At 39.4% G+C, this 25,335-nt stretch overlaps 1 protein-coding gene and 4 non-coding genes across 5 annotated transcripts in view; 2 read left to right on the top strand and 3 right to left on the bottom strand.

Moving 5' to 3' along the window:
- Positions 1–22,660, bottom strand: part of LOC124161205 (SPARC) — a 77,488-nt gene extending 54,828 nt beyond the window's left edge. The window contains exon 1 of the mRNA XM_046537465.1: positions 22,509–22,660. The gene's annotated coding sequence lies outside the window, so the exon portion shown is untranslated. The remainder of the gene's footprint in view (positions 1–22,508) is intronic.
- Trnaa-agc lies at positions 7,966–8,038 on the top strand. The gene has a single exon. It is a non-coding gene; the product is annotated as a tRNA-Ala (tRNA).
- Trnaa-agc lies at positions 14,740–14,812 on the bottom strand. The gene has a single exon. It is a non-coding gene; the product is annotated as a tRNA-Ala (tRNA).
- Trnaa-agc lies at positions 15,441–15,513 on the bottom strand. Its single transcript has one exon. It is a non-coding gene; the product is annotated as a tRNA-Ala (tRNA).
- On the top strand, positions 19,611–19,683 carry Trnaa-agc. Its single transcript has one exon. It is a non-coding gene; the product is annotated as a tRNA-Ala (tRNA).
- Positions 22,661–25,335: the final 2,675 nt, after the last annotated feature.

The following is a 25,335-nucleotide window of genomic DNA, read 5'->3' as shown; positions in this document are numbered from 1 at the left end:
CAGGCGGAACTTGGTTTGAGCATTTCCTTTTCCTTGTAAACGGCTGGTGTCCTGAAACACCCCCCACATGCCTATTGAGGCGCCTTACGGGGTAGTATCAACATCTACATAATATCCTGCTAGACACCTCCAGGGTGTTTGGCAGCGGGTGATCAATCAGCAGTAGAATGTTGATGTAGAAGTATGTAGATGTAGACTAGTGTGTAGATGTAGAAGTTGTGTTGAACGGAACTTGTACATGTATTTATTGCGCTTTTGAAGTATAAGTGAACAGGGCTGGGTGGATGAATTTTGACGTGAATTTTTCTGTATTTTGATTACTTTTACCATTCCTGGTTTATATTTATTATTTAATCAGCATTAGAGTATATCGGGGATGATATTTCACGATGCGTTTCATGTTATTTCATCTTATATATTAACACTTCGCGTCGTTCAAAGAAACATTTTTGTCATTACTCTCGGTAATTTTCCCTTTCCTGTAATTAATTACGAATTTGAAACCAAAATGAATGAAATTTGAAACCGTAATGAAAATTTGACAGAGAGACCGTGATTGTGGCCGATTTTATTTTTAAAATACTTTTCCCATCACTGTTTTAATCAATGATCTCGTGAGGATAACATCCTCGTCCTCCTCCATAGCTCTCCTCGCCCCCACAGAGATTTCTCCCGCCCATAGCGTCCCGTCGTGTCCACAAAAAACTTTCTTTCTCCCATTCCTCCCACTCTGCCTTTCGTCTGCTTCTCAAGGATCGCGCCTTGAGTCCTGCGCCTTCCGTTTAGCTTCTTTTTTTTGCGTGGGCGAATCGAGATTCCGACCGAAGGCCTCCGAAAGGAATTCACATCATCACCATAGCAACTTCCTCTGTTTTTCTCCTTCAGATCTATTCCAAGGCTTCGTTCCATTTGGCCAAGATTTCAATGACCCCTACCAGGTTACAATGCTCTCAAATACTGCTATAATTACATACATGGTATGATATATACTTGTTTTACCTATGAAAATATTATCAATGCTAATTTTTTGGGGGTAACCAGAATATATTTCCAAGGCTTCGTTTCATCCAGCCAAGATATCAATGACCCCAACCACAGTATATCGCTCTCCTATACTACAATAAGTACATACATAGGATGATATGAATATTCGTCTTGCCAATAAGAATGAAAATATTGTCAACACTGAGTATGCGTGGGTAATTATAATTTAGTTCCAAGCGTTTGTTTCGTTCAGCCAATATTTCAATGACCCCAACTACTCTATCGTAACAGGTTCAAGTTTGTGGAGTTTCATTCTAATAAATAAAAGCGAACGAACTATGTATAAATCCACCAATTTATTTATGTGGTACTACTAGTTTCGACGCAGCGGCGTCATCATCAGGTACAGCACAAGGTACCTGATCATGACGCCGCTGCGTCGAAACTAGTAGTACCACATAAATAAATTGGTGGATTTATACATAGTTTGTTCGCTTTTATTTATTAGACCCCAACTACAGTACAACATATATAGGATGTATAATACATATATAGGATGTACATTGTATATGTATGTACTTGTACATTCGTCCGTCCAATAAGAATGAAAATATTGTCAACACTGAGATTTTTGGGGTGACCGGAATTTATTTCCAAGGCTTCGTTTAATTCATCCAAGATTTCAATGACCCCATACTACAGAACAATGCTCTAAAATACCACTATAAGTACATACTTGGTATGATATGGATATTTGTCTTGCCAACAAGAATTTAAATACTGACAACACTGAGTATTTGGGGGTAACTAGCATTTATTTCGTAGCATGCTTTGAGAATGTTGTGGTTTCTTTTTACTTTATTGTGTCTGATGGTACGATTTGTGGCAAACAAATATTCCAAGTCAATATAATCCACTATCCCCAAATCCTTGCATTAGAATGTATACCTTTTTATACATGAATTCCGAAAGTAAAATTATTCATTTTCATAAGATCTGTGCTGAAAATTTGGCGGATTTGTTGGCAGTGGGGGACTATAACCATAGATTTATACCTTTGAAATACAATTCTCGTTATTCAAACGCTTCGTAAAATTCACTGTTCATTTATTCGTTGAAACGGTATGAAAAAATTGTTGACACGTACCATTTACAAATGGAATCGACATGTGGCATCTACATCTACATTTACATAATACCGTGCGTGCCATCTCTAGGGTGTTTGGTAGGGGGTGATCAATCACCAGCAAGCAGCATGTACGGAGTTGTGCCCACATGCATGCCACACGGCCATAAAAATGTTGCGCATATTAACAAATTATACTCCCATACACATACAACTACCCTCATGCAGAGGCAAAACTTGCCAAATATTCATGAAGGCAATCAATAAGGGGTTATCTTGATAGTGCAAGCTTGTGTTTATACATATCGCGATATTTAAATAAGAGTGTAATAATGATAAAATTACATACAAAGATTTAATCATACACAAGGTACAGCATTTTCAAGACCTAACCAACGTTGTTAATACGTCCCAAGTTGCATAGACTTGCTGTTTTCTATATTTTGGTTGCGTAGTAGCCATTTTAGACAACCTTTGATTTACGATTTTGATCCTATCACAGCACAGTCCTCCTTATCCTAACTGCTCACAATGAACGAAATTCTTTGTTTCATCCATTACTGTGTAGCCTATCGCGGCCAGCGTGTTTGATTAGATAGATAGACTTCTATTCGCACATTAGGCGAGAATTTCGGAAATTCTAGCAAAATCTAGACAAAGTTGACACAAATCTATCCAAATCTAGTTCTCTTCTTTCATTCATTCCGTCAACTCTAGGCGCAGAATGGGCTAGGCAGCAGGAAACGGAAGTCGTCTGCGTCAATGAGGACAGGAGCGGTAGCGTGGTTGGATTCAGGGATCCTCAATGGATCAGTCCGGGAAAATTTGAGAGATAAATTTCATGGTTCCGGATTTGGCCTAGTTTTTATCGATATAAAAAAGATTTCAGGGATAGGATTTGACCGCGATGGGTTGACTGATCGAATCCATTTGTATATATTGACCACCGAACTCCAAACAATGGGATTCTAATACCACGAGTATTAATAAGCTCTTATAAAAAAAATTTTTTTTTAAACCAGCCTTTATATTTAGATTACAGGGGATGAGCAACGTTTATATATGACACAAAGCAAAAAAACTCAGTGACCCCGAAAAACCAAAAGTGACGTATTAAAAAAGTCACTATATTTATTAAATTTTCAGTGAATGGTAAGCCCCCTATGTTTCAAAATGCCACCCCTATGCTTTTAAATGCCTACCCCTATGTTAAAAATGCCACGAAACACGAAAATCGACCATTTGGAACTTCTTAGATCAAAAACATGTTTTGGGGGGGGGTTGACTGGGGGGTGGTTAAAGGGGGGTTGGAGAGAAAAAGTTATATTTTCATGTATTGTCATCGGAAATGAAGAAGTGTGCAAAATTTCAGCGTTTTTGCTTCACAGGAAGTGAGTCAAATTTGAGTTACAAGATTTGTACCAGACAAACAAACAGACAAACAAACAGACAGGTTGGTGAGTTGATATAAAGACTGTAATAATAAAAAAGAAAATCTTCAAGTCGGCCTCCAGAAGTATATTTTTCCACGATGCATTTAATTTCTACCTTTAATTGACGGTTTTCTACTTCTTTAATTAAATTTTGAATTTGTGATTATACTTCCTATGTAGCCCGCCCGCCAAGCCCGCCTTTTATAAACGCTTAGAAAAACACTTTTTAAAATAGATTTTCGTCTTTTTTATTATAAATCATCAGCTTAAAAATATTTTGACATTTTTTTCTTATTTCACGCAAGCACTACACTAACACAGACAATGCAAGAATATGCGGTAGGTATTGACCATCGAACTCCAACAGAATTTCTTGAACCGTCGTTCTTAATTATGATTACTTCACTTAGTCTTTCATATATTGATTTCGACCTTCAAAGATCCGTGAAGAGTTGCGACGATAAAAGTGCAGCTTTCCATTAAGCTAGGCGAGTTTGGATGCGAGTCTTTTCAGGAGAGTAGAGCAAAGTATAGGCTATGAGTAAATTCGGAGATTTTACTCTCAGGTGACGTGAAAAACATCCTTTGTTGACCGTTGGACGTGATCATGATAAGAAAATGAAAGATATAGACTTCAAAACAGAGAGATTTTAAATGTCATTATTTTCTCGTATTAGTAAAGATAGCAACGGTGTATCGATTATTAAAAGGAATGGCATCACTCGCTTGGATCACTCATTGCATGTCTGTCTATTTCTATAGTACTAAAATTCCATGGATTTAGTGTAGGATTACTAACCATTGGGAAGTTCAGCCGTTGGACGAATGAATTGGCATGTATTTTTGGATATTTTCCGCAATAGTTTTACGATCTTTTGGTTTGCACGTGGGGATTGTCTTGCATGCTGATCATTAGTCAACTCCTGTAATACCCTTGCAGGGTATTATTTAGACGTCTTCTGAGCGTGAAATTCATTTGAAACTTAACGCGCCGAGTTCTATTCCATGAAACGCCTCAAAAGAAATCAGTCCGTCTCTTTCCTTGGGATTGAAACAGATGTTCGCGGGGAAATGAGGAATTCTTCCGCGTTGGTGACAGAGGAAATGTCATCGCGGCCACCGCCGATTCGCCTCTGCCAACAATTACGTCAGAAGCAACAATTAAGTGGTGACGTAATCCACTTCCACGAGGCGGGAACGCCTCCTAGAGCGGCTGCCGCAGAGCCAACACAAGTTGTGGGCAGAAATGCCATTTGGGGTCAGTCAAGTGTACATACGGATACATGATTTAGAAGAGTTTTTACGTGTGTGTTTTAAAGGGTTTGAATAATCTCCAAAGCCATATTAACTCAGCTTATGATTCTTTACCCCACTCCACAGTCTTCATACGTTTACCGCATATGTCTAGGCTGACGGCAAAGCATAATATTCTAAGAGCCAGTTTTATAATGTCTGGTTAGTCTTATCCACAATTTAACAAAGCCTTTGACTTAACCTGGTGGTGGTGGCTAAAACTTCTCGTTAGGTCAAAGTGTGATCTTACACAGAAGCTAACCGGAGCTTCGAACCGCCTCAAGGTAAAGTTAAAGGCTGTATCATCTTATGGTTAGAGTTAACCAGACATTATAAAACCGGCTTTAAGAGTTTTTCCAATGTCCTTCAGGCCTTGCGACTCTTGTTATTTATAGTATTGAAAGTTCATCATCAAAAGGAAAACAGCGAAAACAAAATAATCAGTAAGAGAATTTGTGCCTTTGATGAATTTAAAAAAGAGAAGAAATGTTAATATTATAATGCTTTTTCTCATGTTATTTTGAATTACTAATTTATTTAATACATATTGCTACCATTAGGCTATCATCTGGTAATAACTATATCAGATCACTGAATTTAAAAAAGGCAAGATAATGACACACCTAAAGAGGCTCATCAGGACCAAATCGTCTTATTCCTTGTATATTTTTTATTAATTATGCATAAAAATATTTTTTTATTTATTTCATTTGTTTCTCCACTATTTTGAGTAAACCAAAAATTTTGTTCGTCTTTCCTTATTTTGAAAAAAAATATCATTTAAAAATACTGTCGCACAGCAAAACTTGATTCCTGAAGTGTACTCTTTCGTCACTTCATGGATTCGTGATTCGTTCGAACTTCATTCATTCGAAAACGCGCGTCTGGGATTGATTGCATCTTGAGCCAAATGGCACTGTTAAGTGAGTTCTTCATAATCCGTGGATGCGATTTGAAAGCGTTTCTGTTCGAGAAAGGAATAGCCGTGATTCGGCTGGTTAGTTATCCGATCCGAAGAGTCCCCTCTCTTCCAGATTGAACGTGTGGGTCGACTCTGCGACCGCAGAAGAAAACAGGTCGACCCATATAAGTTCACGCTGATATGCCTGCCACATGAGTGTGACCTCAACCTCAAGAGTAAAATGATGTGGACCCAATGGTACATGCAGTGAAAACTCACACTCACAAAAGGTGCTCCTCAGTATGTTAGTAACCCCAGAGAACCCTAACCCGGTGACGCCTGCATTAAACATTTCATCCGAACTTTTTCGTGATATTCAATTTTAAAATCAATTAAATTTTGATAAATTAGGTGCAAATTTTATGCTTTTAGCACTAATAGTCTTGAAGATAGTCTGGTACCATGTGGTACCACCGTTAAAATTAAAAAAATGATTTTGGGAGAGTTCTAACCATCGTAACAATTTATTTTAAAACGTCAAACTTCCACTATATTACGCCTAAATCGGTCGAATCAATCGCGTGATTATTGTAGTTTACCTTATAAACTGCCACTGACTTCACCACGCAAGTATTCTTAAAAAGTAATTAAAGAGAGCCGAATGAAATACATGTATTTCAAAAGTACAAACTTAAAAACACAATCAGTCTACAGATCAGAGAAATATGGTGAGTTTGGGCTTGTTGAACATTCTTTAAATGAGGCATTAAAATATTTCCCCTTGATTTATTTTCGCTCTGCATTAGAAGTGGGATATATTTAAAGAAGAACTTGGCAGCACGTGATGCACCTGAAAATGTTGTTGTCACGACGAAACACGTCGTTCGAAAATAAATTCAGTGGAAATATTGAAATGCCTTATTTAAAAAAATGTAGATAGCTTTCAACATGTTGTGCCACATATTATACAAATTATTGGGAAGATTAAGGAAGAATATCTTCATTTTTAAAATGACTTCCCCGGTTTAAACCTCAAATTGTTAGTCTTGGAAAAGCGTTGAAGAGAAACTGAATACAATAATAAGAGAGGTAGAGAAGTTGTTATACCTTACAAAGTTAAACTACAAAGGAGACAGTCTCCTGGGTACTCAGAGGTGAACCATAAGTCGGCGGACAGCAAAGTTTGTCATGTACCTGTGCTCGTTTGAACAATTTTTCGACATCGATATTTTTCCCTAGCTTTTAAAGTACGACATCCCTTACTTCTTCGGCTATCCAAACTTCACAAAATTACTTAAAATGAATAACATACCATGTGCATCACCATAGCATGGCATATATATGGGGGCATACCATAGCATGGGATATATGGCATGTATATGGGGGCATAGCTCAGATGGTAGAGAGCTCGCTTAGCATGCGAGGGGTACCGGCAGTGGCGCCGACTCCATGGGGCCTGAGGGGGCCCGTGCCCCCTCTAAAATTTGTTATGGGTGTGAGGAAAAATGTGCCAGGCTTGTCAGTTTTCCCCGGAGTGTCCAGATATCGAGATTCGAGTAATCAGGGTTCTAATGTTGATAATATGACTCTTTTAAAATACTTAAAAAACTTTAAACTCACTACTTATAAAATTTCTCGGGGCAAGATCCCCGGTTTGGCCCTCCCCCAATATTTATTGTAAGTCGGCGTCCCTGGGTACCGGGATCGATACCCGGCGCCTCCAGTTGTTTTTTATTTCCATATTGCAACAGAAGAGTACAAAAACTAGTGTAGAAGGAATTGAGACTTCCATTAAGAATGGCAGGTGATAGAGATGTTACCAAAACTTTTTTTTTACTCGCAGATAAGCGTAACCATTGTCATTGACGTCATCCACTTCTAAACGTAGGGGTCTGCATTGCAAGGCTATTTGATGGCCTTATACTCGTTATATTCATGCCTGGTTGTAAAGTGACATCTAGGTAAAGACCTAAAGCGCAGCATTAAATGTGAAGAATGCGCCACACTTAGACTGTGGGTTTGCTGAGCCCATGTGGCAGGTACTCTTGATAGGCCACAGCCGAATTCCATCCTTTCACATCTTGATCGTCAAAGATTGAATGAACCCCGTAAACGGTTACCCAAGTGATTAGCTACGGCAACCCCCTACCTAAATTTCTTGAATACCTGCTGTGGATGTTACTTTTCCTCGATTTAAATTAAACTACGATTCCTTGACGGCGCGTGGTGGGGGCGTAGCTCAGATGGTAGAGCGCTCGCTTAGCATGCGAGAGGTACCGGGATCGATACCCGGCGCCTCCAACTTTTTTACACCTCAATTTTCCTATCAATATACGTACTCGGATGTTTTCTTGACTGCATACAGATTTGTTTGAAATTTCGTGAGCGTGCTAATTTTTTATATCCCAGGATAGTTGCGAAAAATATACTTTACAGACTTCTCTCTACCCTTCCTTTTTTATTTCCATGTAAGTTGTATATACAAGGTATTACATTAACCAGATACGGTGGATTTTACGTATTTAAGTAAGAATCAATTCCGACACCCGATAGTCATTTACCCTTGTGAGTTGTTCCGCATCGTCCCCCCGCGTAATTATGTAATTTCTTCCCCATACTCACTTTCCGTAACTACTCGCGGCTCTTAACTAGTTTTTTAGCGTACGATATTTCGATGGACATGAAAGGGGGCGTAGCTCAGATGGCTCCCTTTGCATGCGAGAGGTACCGGGATCGATACCAGGCGCCTCCAAATCATTTTTTCCATCTTTTAATCGTGCTTTGAGGAATGGAATTCCATTGATTCACTTTCATCAAATTTAGGTCAAAATCATGCCATTTATCGAAGACTTTTCATTCAAGTTCAATTGGAGAGATAGATTTTTTATATTATTTTTGGCTTACTAAGAAATACATGACTGCGAGTATAACGTAAAGAACTGCATATTCGGCGTTGAAAATATTTTAAATTTTTTCAGTCCGAAGCAATATAAAAATGCAAAACGATATGAAAAAGTGGTCTTAAGGGAATACAATACTTTTTCTTATGGTGTAAAAATTATATCCTTCGGGTGAGAATTATCCTGAATCTCTTTCACGAAAAAATCCTTTCCCACAACCAGTTCGCTCATAAATTTTACTGCGAAAATATCGTGAAAATTTCGTGGCTGTATCTGCGGTAGTTTAGGATGTGAGTTGATGAGTGAATCTGTCAGTCAGTCAGATCACCTTCCTTTACAAAAGGACAAATTTTCACATTTGTTTTAGCATAAAGTATCATAGGGTTTACCACATCTTGCAGCGAGTCTGCACTTGAAATTCCTTAAGTTACTTATGCCCACATTAAGCCGCCTGAAATTATTATTGTGGTGAAAAAGAGCCCATGGATAACATTAGCGATATAGACTACAGAACCGATACATTTAAGATGAAGTTTTTTCCGCGTACAATAAGAGACCATAATGCTGGCTACATAGTTTAGCTATAAAATAGCTTGAATAGGTAAAAGAGGCTCTCAATGTTAAATTAATAACTTATTATATTTGTAAGTATTAATTATCTGCATGAATTTTTGGCAGGTTGTGACTCATGTATGAAACATCTACAACGACAAGGTTTCCTTTTTCTATTACTAACTAGTAGTTTTATTTGCATGAGAGTATGTTCGCGTCCTTATCGCGTCCACTGCCAAACACCCTAAAGGTGGCTCGCAGGGTATTATGTAGATGTAGATGGACACAATAGACACTCTCCTACTGACTGGTCTCTGGACTGACCGCTTGTGGGTCTGTGCAACGCCACCTAAAGGTAACTGTGCGAAAATAAATAAATAGTAAACTAGTAAATTTTACTTAAGGTGGCGTTGGTCTGTGTGTCCGGCGAACGAGCCACTGTGGCGTAGCCAGGAATTTCGTACGGGGGGGGGGGGGAGGGGGTTCCAAAACAAGGAGGGTCCGAAGGAAAATTTTTGGGAAACCTGGTACTAAGTAGAGGGTTTAAAATTAATTTTAACAGTTTTCATAATCGAAAAAACTTCATTTTTCATAGAAACATTTTATTAATTCATGATTTTCAATATTTTGTTCCCTTTCATGATGAAGCAATGTGATCGTGTCTTTTTATATTTCGGAGGGGGTCCAGACCCCCCGGACCGCCCCACTTGCTACGCCACTGAAGAGCCAGTTTTTTTATTAAGGTTAGAATGACTGCTTTATGTCTGGTGTGGAACACCTAGTACCACGCTTCCTGATTGTGGCTTGTACGGTACCTCGTAGATGCAGATGAAATGGGGATCTATAAAGACGCCACCGGTCTGAGGTCCAGCAAATATCGCCGCCGCTTGCTCACAGCCTCGGCCGCGAGAGTGATGAATGAAAACGCTCGCGGGCCGAGAAAGTTGAGCGTCCGTTGTGCCCATGTAAGTGCACATCGTGCGCTCAAGAGTCAGAATAGAAGAAAAATTGCAAACGGGTCGCGCACGATGTGAGAGGAAGATTATGCGTCCTGCTGTTGGAGGCGCGAATCGACAGTGCCACCAACTTGAGAGTAAACGCGATCGGATCCGAACTGGGACACGCCATTTCAAACCACTGCATGTGATAAAGACTTCGCGATTGGATCTAAAATGACTTCGAATCATCAAATGGAAAGCGTAGACTTAAAATAGTTTCGTATATCTACCTTTGTCGATTCCCAAATATTTGAGCAATGTAAACGATTTTCATTATTTAAGAGAAAAAAATTCATGTGGTCAATAGCAATGATAATACCGAAGCTGTGATTGATGGTACATCTTGGATAAAATGCAGTAAGTTAATGCAGTGAAGGCAAAGCCTAAATCACATTATAGGTTTTCACGTACAAGGTCAGGGACGGCGTCAATGATAGCACGAATGATGACTCTCGGGCGCCATCATTTTCAGGGATTGCAACAATGATGGGGATCACTATAATTCCATCATTTATTGTTGAAGTATTTTCCATCACTGAACATGAAATACACCGGTATAGAACCGAACCTACGAGACTGAACGGGTGTTTGTTTTCTTTTTTTTTTTTTATCTTCACCGCACCAAAAACAGCGATTTTTAGATCTTTTCAGGGGGGGAATCTAACTCAAAATAACAAAGTAGAAAGGTAAAAAACACCCATGACCTAACGCGGGGAAACCTATCTAGGCGGGACTCGAACCCGCGACTTCGTTTGCGAAGGCAAGGTCTTTACCCGACAACCACCAACATGCATTACGATCCGTTGCAAGTCTATTAAGAGTCGATTACGAGCATAAAAAAAACAACGAAATAGCCAATACAAAAATAAAACAACACGATAATAAATCGAACATCGATTGATAACGTGTGTCTCATCATTTGCCAAAAATGTACCCAATCATGAACTTTAGTTATAAAGAAAATGTCGCTTTCTGCTTGAGTGTCCTTATGAGAAGTGACGAATCAAAAGACCCAGCTGACATCTGTTCTCTTTAAAGGAGCTATTAATAGGGAAGTGCACTAGTGTTTCAAATGCACCAAACACATTTCTTAAATTAGAGTTCAGAATAACATAATGTCGTAAAACCACAGTTTAAATCCTAATAGTGAATACTTTATTCGAGATGACCGTCTGAAATATGGAAAAATTCAAAGGCCGCGAAAACGGGTGTCCATGTTGAATATTGGCCGTGACGTCACAAGGCAGTAGCAGAAGGCAGCTTCTACACCGTTTAGTTCTACCACTATTATTGCATAGAAAAATTACAGAATTTGAGGGTATCCTTTTTTTGCTGTCATAAAATATCTTCAGAATATATATGTGGCTGCTTCTCTTTTGAGTAAACGACTTCATCATTGCGTAATATATTAATATTCATTTACGTGTCAACTTCAAGTTTGGAAAGAGTAGTACGAATAGCACATTGAATCTTTAATAAATGCATGATGGCATTTATTTTTCGCTGGGTATATTTTGACACAATGCCGTTTATCATGCCAAAACTTTTTTTGTACGAACCGAGTCAAACTAATAAACCTATTTCAGACGTTTGCTGCAAGACTTATTCGTTGCGTATGTATTCACGCCGGCCGGAACGTTCGCCCTTCGCAACTAGAATCATGGGATGTTAGCCTTATGTCCGAGCTGGCTGGTTGTTGCAATGGTTCGCTGTCCAGGATGGGTTCAAGAAAATATAATCTTGGTTGGGAAAAGGAAAATTCCAACGATTTATAAATGGTATACCAAACTTTGATGTATTTATGGTTACTGAATAAGGAGGACAGGTTCAACGCTCCATAGAAATGCGAGACGTTAAGGCTAACAAGGGGAGACCGCGTACCTTGCTCCATCTTTTTCAATTAGGGCGTTAGTTAGGCTGTAATTAATTAATTTTCATGCGTTACTTTTTACAAGTTATGTATATAAATTCAAAATGTTCCAGCGTATCCTAAAGGGTCGGTTGGGGTAGTGGTAGCGTGCACGATTCACATGATAGACCTCACCCGAAGGACCGTGATTCAAGACTGCGTCATGGCATTATTTTTTGTTGTCTTCATTGTGATCATATTCATCAAGTTTATCATTAATTATAATTGCAGCAATCATTGACATGATACAATTTTTTTATCATCATTATGGCGTTTAGGTATTTTAGCAGTGTCATTACAAACGCAGAGATACGATGACTACAAGGGTTGGTGTGCGCTAAAATGTTCATTTTTTCTTTGCTTATACTGACCAACTTCCACATTAAAAATGAAAACCACTCTTGCAAGAGCACATACCATTAAAGGCTCGCGGCAAGCAACAATATGCGTACAGGCATAATTAATAAGAACACAAAGCGAATATAAAATGCCATATATCTCGAACACGTAATTCACATTACTCCAAAGGGAGTTTACTTACTCAGTACATACCTCAGTACCTACCAGTTTACCTCAGTAGCAGTGCTAAAAGAACCATTCTGAAATATAATTTCAACTAACAAATAGGATGAAATAAAAGTTGATAACCCTGGACCGGGCGCGCTGGCGTATAAAATACGTCAATATTTGAAAACCAAAGATTTCGACATTGTACGTACATTCTGGGCTATAATGGTCTCGTGTATTCTTACAATGTACTTTGACTGCCTATATTGCGAGTTTTCAAAGTTCGAGGCATTGTAGCTAATTTTTTGGATCAGCAAGATGAACCCGTCACCAGTGGAGTACAAATTACGCCGCGCGACCTGCCGTGTACCTTAATATCTGTATCACCTATAAATGTACTAATTTCAACAAATAAAGATTAACTTTAACAAAAATCGTTTGTTATCATATATGCACATATCATGGGCAAAGTACGCATTTTGCCCGGTCGTGTAAAAAAACAGTCGCGCCATAATTCTTTAACCAAACTACTTTCAGTTTATAAATTACGTAGGTCTACGCGGAAGATGCTATACTTTGACTCAACACACTTTCTGATGTGACTGAGGTACCTATTAAGTAAATTATTATAATATAAATATCAATTTGATCTTACAATACCTTCCAATGATCTTCAAAACAGAATATCATCGATAGGTAAGAGTCAGGAGCAGCCTTGAACCATTTATTCCGTATAGCTTGTGCTTAAGGCACGGGAATGAATATCTTCTCCAAGCTTTTGTTTCGACGTCGAGATGAAATTTGGAACAAAAAATCATATATAATTCTATTTTGAATTCATGTTTTCGGTACTAGACGACATTTTTAGGAAGCAAACTCCACCGATTCCCGGAAACTCTCGCCGCGCTAAAGAAGGCGACGGAATTCAGCGTTACTCCACTGGTGACTACTGCCTTGTGACGTCACATCTCAATCAAGATGGAGGCACTGTGTTTCAGCGCAACATGAAATTTTTCGACTTTCAAAACGTTTTAAAGTGCATACCCCAGATGCAGAAAATAAAAGTGACTATACTAATGTTTCTTTTTTAGGCTAAACTTTCAAATTCAGCAATAAAAAAAAATTAGTGCACTTCCCTATTTGAAGACGTCAGAAGGATAAAATGGAGTTCAAGGGAACTGCAACCCACATTCCATAGCCAAAAATATGAGTCCATCCTCTTTCAACACACATTCCATCATCGCAAATAAGAAAATAACAAAGAAAATGGGCAATTATATATATCAACCCATATTGGCTACCGCTAGAATATATGTATATGAATGTCAGATGAGTCGGAGAAAAAAATGCTAAATATAACGTTTGAATGTCTAAAAAGACTTATTGAACATCAGCCACAGAAGGGAAATAGCTACTGCAAGAGTTCCATGATATTGAAGAAAATAAATTTAACAAAGAGTAGAATAATGATCAACGGCCGAAGGATTTATGGCGCCCTATAAATTTTGTTTCAAAATAAAATGTTGGGCTAAAAAAATTTAAAAAATGTATGTAAATTGATCTTCTGTTACCATGGATACGCAAGCATCAGTGGCCTTGAAATGATATTTTGGCAAACCTGATTTTACCACATCAACAATGCGATTTCTAAGACGCCCAAACAAAGCCCAAGCCATTTCAACATAGGTCAAAAGATAATAACGAACGTCAACACTTACGAGGACAATATTATCTTCATTTAGGTGACTATAAAATCAGAAGATCAGAAAGCGCTGAGGCCAACACAAAAACACAACCTTCGATATTATTCACGGAAATGGAGAAAATTTAGTACATGAAATTATTGAAATAGATTTCTTATCATGATACCGATCCTTCTTGCTGTTGTGAGACTAAAATTTGCGGACATTCATATCAATTCAAAGTAAACAAAACATAACAAATAGGCTATCAGGCCTAAGAGAAATTCAATCAAATCAATCAACCTATTTGATTTTAAAAAGTCAATAAAAGTGTTTAAGTGAAATATTGACCATTTTCCTCAAAACTTCGATGAGACTTCGCTTCAGGTGTAATTTTATTCCACAATGTGCAGTGGACTTTGTGCAGTGACACAAATCGTTGTCGGAAAAAGTATGGAGGCGCCGGGTATCGATCCCAGTACCTCTCGCATGCTAAGCGAGCGCTCTACCATCTGAGCTACGCCCCCGTTGAAAATAAATTGGTTATTGGAAATTATTTACACCTATACTCAAGTAAGGGATGCCTCCCGCTGGGGCTTTAATTAAATTCTGTCAAAATGAACATCAAGGTGAAAACAAATTGTCTCGAGAAAATACTTTTCGAATTTGATATAAATGCCAAGTTCCGCCATCACAGGAGATACTAAGCACAGCGATTGCGTCAAATTGTTTCTATCAAAAATAAGTTGTATAGTCTATTTTAACATTTGAATCAAAACAATGACGGAGAATGCCTGCATGGCCGGCGTGTCATCCCCATTTCCCCATATGGGTGACTCACAAGGACGCATATATTTATTTTATTTTACCAATTACGCCCCCAAAATTTTTTCGAGCTTTTTTTCGTGTATATGTCACCTGTACGCTTTTAAATGTGAATGAGGTGAATAATTTTTTTCGAAAGTATACTGTGACATAAAAAAATTGAAATTTGCAAATGTTCAAATTAATTTGCGCTTTACCAGAAAAAAAACTTACCAGTGAACTTTCAATGAACACACCTTGGCATCTAAATTTGAATCAAATGTAGATTCCTAGCGAGTTCAAGGGAGTCTTGCGCGCACTTCGTGTGATAGAATATCGATATTAAAAATTTGGAGGCGCCGGGTATCGATCCCGGTACCTCTCGCATGCTAAGCGAGCGCTCTACCATCTGAGCTACGCCCCCAACTTCGTACATAGAGTGTATAGGAAATGAATTTATAATACGAAATGGTAAAACCCACTGTAGGCATTCAAGAGCAATTGAAGGTAATTTAGGGAGGGCGCTGCTATAGCTAATCACCAGGGTAACCGGTTGCTGGGGTTCATTCGAACTTTGAAGACCAACATCTAATGGGCGGAATGCGGCTGTGTCCCAGTAGACATCAAGCATACGACATTGGATCAAGTCCCCGTCTCATAACGATGCATTTTTCACATTCTTTTCCGATCTTGATTGCTATTCATTGCTTTCTATTTTAAACAATACACATTTTACACTAAATTTTTTCATTTTCATTAAGAGGCGCGGGGCAGACAACACATGAAATACAAGTATAAGGCTCTAAAAAAAACCTTGCGCCGTAATTAATGAAAAAATATTTACGAATGAATAAATTAATTTAATATTTATCAGAAAACTAATATAAATAGGAGAGCGTTTTTGGAATCCCGTTGAAGATAAAATATGCAACGAAAAAAATTAATTCACACAGCATCGTCTTGAACTTGAACTTAGAGCCGCTGAAAGCATGCGGGTGAAGTTAAGAGCAAATTAAAGGAGGGAGTGTGATCTTAGGTTCTCCCGGCTTATCAGCTGCAGAAAAGTTTCACGAGTTTTACACCGGATAATGTTCTCCATGCCTCCCTACGTTCCGAGCAGCGACTTGCTGTTCATCCTCACGGGATCTTCTGAATGAACCGTGTATACAGGCAATCTTCTTAAGGAAGATCCCCTGAGGATGAACAGCAAGTCGCTGCCCGAAACGTCGGGAGACATGGAGAAAATTAACCGGTGGAAAACCCGTGAAACTTTTCTGTGAGGAAAGGAGTGGTGGAAAATTGGGTGAAATTGATATTGATGGGGGAACCAGGGGGGGAAATTAAAATAATTAAGCTGAGCCACTCCCACAAAGGAGAATTGGGCATAGGAAATTAATGAACGTATGGTGGATGGTAACTGCCGAGGTGGGCAAGAAAGGGATGGTAAGAAAGAATTTTGGAAGGGATGGGGTGAGCGGGAGCTCCATCAGCCTAAGGAGACTTTTTAGCCTAAATTAATCGAATAATTCAATCTTAAATAATTTTTTATTTTATTAATTACGGCTCAAGGTGTTTTAACACTAGGAATACCGGACTTGACACCCCTCCTAGAACTACCAAATGGAGTCATTTTGACTCCTACCTTATAGTTGTTTATTTTTCCAGTTTATCTCTGTTTTCATTCATACATTGCTTTAGTTTATCGTTTTTGTTTATTATTGAAATATTTCAGACGTGGTTTTAACAAAAAAATATATTTTTTTTAAATGCGAGATTCGACAGTATTGCTTTAAAATTATTTTTTCCTACATGTTATGTTGTTTTAATAGGATTTTCACAGAGGAATTGGATAAAACAGCAAACATAGACATTTCAACACATATTATCATCATGTTTGAATGGTCAAAAATATTACCTAGGCTACATGGAAGTTGGGAAGATAATTAAATGCAGCAAAAAATTGCATTTGATAAGCCACGCATTTGGCTAAGGTGCTTTACAGTTCAAGCATTGTCGTTTATTTTAATTGCCCACACAAATATTTTTGGCAGGTTATTCAATTCCCAACAGATCGATTCTTTTGCACTTTGGTTTTGCCTGGAAATATTTTTTTGCAGAATCCCGTTCGAAGAGTATGCAGCATTGGACACGCCACGCTTTTGTCGAGATCTAATATGAGTATCAGCCAACTCTGTATCGAGCTTTTTCAAAAGCGTCTTGCGCGAAATGTTTTAGGTTCCTAGTCTCCTTGTACACTATCCATGAATACCTACTTAGTCGGAAGTATTTTCCAGCGAGTGGATAGGCCATCGCTGAGTATATGTTTTTGTGGTATATTTGTGATTTCATTTCTTTTGGTACTTCTCTTCTTTTTATTTACCTTTCCCACAATGCTAGTACCATAGCTTTTTTGCTGTTCAGCGAGTTTGACTAAGGTAATGTAATTATCTACAGTAATATTTCGCCCTTTTTGAGAAACGGTTGCATTATTTTCAGTACTACTAAACGGCAATCTGCATGAAGTGAACTATCTTCTCCATCATAAGAGAAGGCATTTACAAGATATTTGCTGTCCTTGTCAACAGCTAGCCAATATTCATGGCCGTATTTGTCCGGCTTAGAAGGAATGTACTGAGTGAAACACACCTGATTTTACTGGGGTTGTTCAACAACCGTGATGCACGGATCAGGTTTGTAACAATCAATGTAATTATCTGTGAATCTATCCTACACTATTGAAAAGACGGCAAACTTGACAGCTTTGAGCTGCTGGAATCGATTTGATTTTTCATCAAATCTTAGAAAAAGCAAAATTTTTACAAACCGGTTCCCAGTCGTTCATTTCAGAAAATGGTATTCCCCAGTCATTTGACCAAATACTTGCAATAGAGAGATCATTTGTACCTGATATTCCGCGGGCATAAAATATGGCTGTACATACATCTAGCTCCCCATTGGAAAGAGTAAAATCTTCATAATTTTGCCTGCGTGCTTCCACAATTTTACGTCGCTTTATGTGAGTCAGTATAAACGAATCAATAAATAATCGTAGATAATATTTTTGTTTTGTATCTCCTTATGAAAGGGAAAGTAAATGTAAATTATTGCATATCCTTCGCGCGTGTTCTGTCTGAATCTTCAGACTAGCTAGAAACGTTTTGAGGGATAAAATCTTCGACTTCGTCAGAGTCGAAATGGTTTCCCTTTTCTCATTCCGATTCACCTTCCGGTATAGAATGCAACATAGAAAGGACTTCTTCACGCTTTAGCCTACTTCTTCTGGTCATACTTCCAGTCAGAAAAAATGGAAGCCTTACTTCACAAGAGTTCTGCAGTCCACTCGAGAGTTCACTGGATTCTCTAATGCAAAGGACAGCGCACGGTTTTCCTGTACGACGCGCGACAGCCAGCGCTGACAGAGCCGACAGTGCTAGGACCGCTAGGACAATAACTTTACTTCATTCTACTGATTTATTTTCCTGGTTCATCATTATATCAATGGAAGGATACAAAGGTACTTTTTCAGGTTTGAAAATCAACTTCCACGTAGTCAAAGCTGAAATAAAAGCACTGCAGCGCAATACGGTGTATACAGTACTGTACTATGCGAGTCTTACAGGTGGGGAGAAGGGAGGGGTGAGGGAGGATGGGCAGACACGAAGGCTTCTAAACCCATGAATTCGAAAATACTCGATATGAATGGCATATTCACCACTTTATCGCAAGATAAAATTATATGAGGACATTCATATGGTTTGTAGTTCCAAACACGGACCCGTAAAATTAGAAATGCCTTCAAAGTCTCGCAAATATTGGCCTAAAAGCGAAATAATTATATATTTAAGCCATCGATAGATTTGAATTAATTATTTACATAGGAAGAAACAAACTCTTGGACAAATTTTACTATTTGGCGAAAAGACAAGCAAAATACATTAGGAAGTCAAAATGACTCCCTTTGATAGTTAAAGGTAAATTTTGAAAAATGTGTACAATTTTACTTTCTAGAACTATTTCGATTGCAAAGCCTTATTTTGTGTCAAAAGTGAATAAAAGTCACGGAATTGCAGGCCTGAATTCGGAAAATTTTAATCAGGGGAGAGAAATAAAAATCGCGAGGAGTCAAAATGACTCCATCGGTAGTTCTAGTGTTAAGGGTCTTCTCGACATTTTAATGCGTGCTGGTGTAAAGGAGAGGATGTAATAAATGGAGGATAAGAATTGGATTACTTTTTGTAGGTAAATACAAAAAAGCGTGGAATTAGATTTGAAGAATGCACCGCACTAAGACTGCGGGTTTGCTGATCCCATGCCCTACCCTTGATACCCAATGGGCCACAACAGCATTCCACCCATTAGATGTTGGTCTTCAAAGTTCGAATGAATCCCGGCAACCGGTTACCCTGGTGATTGGCTATAGCAACCCCCTCCCTAAATTTCCTTGAACTGCTCTTGAATGCCTACAGGGTTTTACCATCCTGTAATATAAATTCTTTTCCAATGCGTACCGATTTCCAAGTTGGGGGCGTAGCTCAGATGGTAGAGCGCTCGCTTAGCATGCGAGAGGTACCGGGATCGATACCCGGCGCCTCCAGTTTAATATTTCTTTTTTAAATGGCACCAATCTGGTGATTGAAAAATATAATTGAAACTCTACAATTACAAATGGTCGTAGATGTATTAACACATTTTTAACACATTTTTATCGCAGATCAGCATCTATCGTGACTACCAACATCAACTTCTTATGCCGTTGTTGTTTCGCTGCGAATAGCACGAATAGTGAATGAAGGATAAAAAAAACGGAAAATATCTGATCTATTTATTTTTCTAAAAGGCCATTATCGACAATATTTTTTTAAATTTTAATGGTTGTGTATTGAAAGAGAAGGGGTAGGTAATTTCTAGTATAATCTACAATATGCTTAACCGAATAAACTTTGAGTTTCGTAGTTGGAAAGCCTCCGATGGAGGTTTAAAACTGATTCGGGATTTGGTTATGTTTAAGGGTTGGTTCTCGCTGCTAAGCGAAGTTGTTCAAATGGAACCAATCACCCAAGGATAGTATGGTTGTTGAGGAAATGTATCGGACCCCACATCACACCATGAGGAGTTTGGGCGAACCATTAAAAGAAAATCAAAATAAGCAACGATCTACAATGCATCAAATTCAGGAAAAGTAAATAAATCCTCTTGGTCTCCTCCGCATATGAATCGAATAAAGGGAAAAAATCTCGGGGAGCGGGGGTTGAAGCCGCGAACCCTTCTCCCCCCTGGCTACGTGTCAGCGCTCATGTTCACTGTTCGTTTCCTGTGCCTGTACGGTCTACCCAGTATCAGCTCGATGTTGAAGTGACCAAGGGCTTTAATCCGCAACTTTCGTCACTAAGGTTTAGCGACAGCTAACTTTATCCAGCAGCACGGAGATCATACAAAAATCGTCGATGGAGCCGTTAAAATCTTAGTTTACTCGAGTTAGCGAAGAAATAAACATTTTTTCTTGTGGTTAGCTAATGATTGCTTCAGCTAACTCTTAGGGAACTAGATTAAATTGCCAGTCGTCGACATAATTCTTGTTCAAGCGGTAAGGTTAGCATGGTAGCAAGAGTATTTGTGCACTTTTCCTAGATTTGATACATTGCAGATGGTATCTAATTATGACTTTCTGTGTATAGCTCGTCCAACCTCCTCATGCTCTGAGACTGGGGCCGATAAATCTCTTCAGCAACCCATCTATCCTTGAATGATTGATTCCATTCGAACAACTTGGTTTAACAGGGAGCACCATTGTCCAAATTCGGTCTCGCGACTGTGGCGCCATGCGAGCGATTCCACAGCTTCCTCTCACTCAGAATTAAATGTCCTCCGGCTTTTAAAATCTGCTCGTCTGAAGTTGTTGCTGCAAACAGAAGGTTATTAAATCACTCACTATATCAGTCAGCCAGTTATAAAATCTGGAACAGACAAATCCTTAAATCCAAACAACTCCCAAATTAGTTTTAAACCTTCCTCAACGACTACACTATTTTCGATGTACATAATTACATCTCATAATTTCTACCAATAAGGAACGATGAACTGAATTTTAGATAATTTTTAGTAGATATATCGCTGAATAAATGAAAGGTAAGCTACTCCGGTGAGAGCGAATTGATAACAAAATATCAGATCAGACAACCCGCACACTTCCCAAGCAAATTTCTGGCTAAGTGCCTGCATGGGCGAATCAAACCCTCTTTTGATCGCAATGAATGAATGCAGCACAGTTGGCGATTCGTCCCAGCCTGGTTCGATAATTTTCTGCCCCAGCGAACAATCAATTTGCATAAAAATATGAATCTACATAATACCCCTCATTAGGCGGTGTTAGGACAGTAGCTGCAAACAAATAAAGAGCAAATACTCTAACGAAGTTCCGCCTAACATTTATTACATTACTTCATTGTTCGGGGAAAAACGAATGTCTCCACCTATCCGTTCGGAAGAAATAACTCTCATAAATTATCGTCTCTGTCGGACCTGGAAATATATTGGGGGTTTAATACTATGTTCTCCGTATCGCTCTGAAAGATATCTATTCTCAATTGCTCAAGGAATTTAAGCCTTGCACTCAACCTCCGAGTCTCCAACAGCTGCGAGCCTAATTCTAGGTAACATCTGGGTAACGTTCTCTGTTCGCCCGTAGTAGTTTTTTGACGAATTTTGACGCAGCTCTCCTTGGTATTTTATTATGCTCTCGGATTGAGTATTTCTGCGCCAGATTCCATATGCTCGCTGCATATTCAAGGTGTGGCCAGAGGAGTGTTAAGTATCACCCCTCCTTTAAATTTTCATCCGAAACTTTCCGTGTGCACGCTCGACGAATCCTAGGTACTTCAGGGCTCTGCCACAGATATTTCTTGTAAGTGTTTCCCACGATAGGTTTTAGGTTAAAGTAACTCTCAGATACTTTACCTCATCCTTCACTTCTATGTTGACGCCATCCAGAACATATAAATAGGGAAGGTTTGAAGACATACTCATGAATGTACCATCGTGCATTTGCTCGTGCTAAATTTGCAAGTTCGAGTCCTTACTCTTATTTCCCCGTATAAACGTTGTTTAAGTCCGGAGATAAATTACAAAATCAAGTTTAATCACTAATTTTTTGTAATTAATGTCAACGCCGTCAGCAAATACATGTATTATACTGCAAATTCGGCAGCAGAGGTCTTTTATATTTGTACACAACGAATAAAAGGGGGCCGATTAGGTTTCCTGGCACGTGCCTGCATGGGCGAATCTAACATGGGCGTTTGATCGCAACAAACGAATGCTACAGAACCTTCGATTGTTATCCCGAGAGAACAATCGATTCGGGCAAAAATTATCGAGGCGAGGTCAAATGGAGATAGTATGCTCAATTAAAGGAGTACTCACCGTACGAAGGCAGGAGAACTGAAGAGAGTCGGAACTCCTCCTGAAGGAACAGCACTTGGGCCCACTCGAGTCTATCAGGGGGTGCGGTGAGGTTTTCAGAGCGCCCGATCGACTACAGAGTTGCTTTCCGTCCGAAGACTGCCGGCGAAGATACTGGGAACCTCGCGCTGCGTGCCTTCCCCCCCTCCCATTCATCCTCCGCACCTACCTCCCCTCACACGCCTCCTCCTTCTGCATACTTACCACCCCTCCCAAGTTTAAAATCCCCGCCCCCCAACGACCTTAACTTCCCCCCACGCAAACACGACGAGGGCGCCGCCCTCCCCCCCGCCCTGAGGGCGCTGTCTTCTTGGGGAAGAAGAAGCCCGAGTCCGTAGAAGAAGACCGCTGACCGACCGCCTGCGGATGGCGGCTAATTGATATGCCTCGTAATTCAGGCGACAACGCATCAGAAGAAAACGGACACGACAGTGGAGCCAGAATCACGCGATCGTTTTTTCCATCCTTTCTGAGCGATCGCTTTGATGATATATTTGAGTGAATAAACTAAACTTCGTTGATGGAGGTTACCGTGGAGTGGTTCAATAGGCGCAGCTTGACTTCCGGGTTGTCCTCCGCGTCGATTCATCTTCGCACGACAGTCCAGACTCAGGTTTGAAGTCTAGACTTCAAACCTGAAGACGCCTGATGCAACGCCGGCGAAACTGTCGTGCGAAGATGAATCGACGCGGTGGACAACCCAGAAGTCAAGATGCGCGAACAAACTTTTTTCCACAAATTTTTTTTTATAAAATCGCGACCACGGTTTCGACAGTTAACATCATCTTCAGTGGAAAAACAAAGTTTGAGTTATTCATTCAAAATGTTCAGCAAAATCCACCGACTATCGGTGGAAACTACCAACGCTTTAATAATGGCGAAAAAATGAGCGTTTCCCGCGAATATTTTCCGTGACGGCACCAGGGATGTACGCGCTGCTCCGGAATATCACTTTACTTTTATCTTTCACCAGTCCCAGCCAAAAGCAGTCTCAGGGTCGTTTAAAAAAAGTCACTGTGTTTTGAACGTTCAGAATTAGGTAACAGTATAAGTTATGGGAAAATTAAGGGGAAGGGATATGGCTGGGTAAGAGAGCGGATTGTGAGGTTTGGTGGGTTGCATTTGCAGATGGTACTTAACTAATAGTGCATTGTCAGTGGCCAGGAGAGATTTTTTTAAAACGGGTTTTGCTTTAATTTCCGCGATTACCGAGAGATGGAAAAAGGGATGGGAATCCCATCCCTTTTTCCATCTCTCGGTACGTCCCTGAAACCATCGCTGACAAAATCTTTCGGCCAATCAGGAAGTATGGCCGCTAACAGCGATTGCAACGCCACGCTTGGCTTTTAATCGAATGGTAGTTGTAAATATGGAAAGTCACAAAAAGAGCGATGGAAAAAGGGACGGTGGGAATGGTCTTGTGATTCAGGAAATGATGGGTCAAACGATCACTCTTTTGGTCCCTGAAAAGCTATCGCTGGAGCTATCCCTCTGAGGGACGGATAAATTGATCGTGTGATGTAACCTTAAGGATATCAGAAGGCCTATTTAAGCTGTGAGTTCCTAAACAGCAAAAAGAGGTTAAAGAAAAGGCAAGTAAAGAGTCAGACCTGAAGAAGAATAGCGAAATTCATTTAGGAGAGAATACGTTAGAAATGGAGGCGTTCGTGAACAAAATGGGTAGAGATACGTGAAAATCGTACTTTCAATTTTATTTTATTGCACTTTCAATAACGGTTTATCGCATTTTGTAGCGTCTATTTTTTATTTTCATAATGAGGTAGATGACGGTAAAATGTAGTGAAACACAGTTATATGACAAAATATAGAATATTTTAAATAATTATGTTGTAGAACAATAATAATTTAAGGAATAAGACATAAAGTGGCGGAGGTGTAGCTTGCCCGCGCCCACTTGTAGTTCGCGGCCACGTAGAGTCCCAGCCAACTAGCAGCTGGCCAGTCGCTCACATGCTTTAAGAGGTGAGTGTCGGCTGAGCATTTAAACTGCGCTCGGCACAAAATGTACGAATCTTGCCGTCGAAAAGGCAAGTTTGCGTAAAAATATCATAAAAGTCCAGTCATCGCATCTATGTCGCATTTATTTACGCATATCGCATTTAACGCATTTGCGATTTTCACGCATCTCTAATAATGGGACTTATAAGAGGATCGTTATGTAAGAGTTGAAATGAATACCAGTGTCTGATCTGAAGTGTAGCACTTTACGGTGGGGAAACATGGACACTTAGGAAGGAGGGCGAGATGAGATTGGAAGCGTTTGGAATGTGGGTAAGTGGGAGAATTAAGGCGAAGTGGACGCAAAAAAAAAGGATGACGAAGTGTAACGTGCAAATAGTGCAAAGGATGACGTACAGTAGGTTAGGAGAGAGGACTTCTATATGAGATACGGAGGAGATAGAAGGTATGGATGAGGCGAGTAGTGAGCGGGGGGGTAATATTTGAAACAGTCTTGGAATGACGGGAAAAATGATAACACCAAAACTTGAATTGATGTTTGGCTGACGGGGGAGGGAAGAAAGAGTATATGATTTTTATATGGAATGATAGGCAACATGGCTTACTGTGAATTGAAGATGGATGATTGGAGGGGGTCAATGATTGGAGGGGAATCGATCGAATAAATTCTCACATGCTCCATACAAAACTTATCTTAATCGGTGACTCGCCCCTACAAGCCAGTTAAGATATATAATGATTTTTCGGGTATTAATTTGCGCTTTCGGTGATGAGTGTAGTTTGCGTGAAAAAGGCAAACGTAAATTTT

Source organism: Ischnura elegans, chromosome 6 (assembly GCF_921293095.1).
Source record: "Ischnura elegans chromosome 6, ioIscEleg1.1, whole genome shotgun sequence".
In the NCBI taxonomy this organism is placed as follows: Eukaryota; Metazoa; Arthropoda; class Insecta; order Odonata; family Coenagrionidae; genus Ischnura; species Ischnura elegans.
The sequence above is the reverse complement of the archived record's forward strand: the minus strand, read 5'-3'. Positions and strand labels throughout refer to the sequence as shown.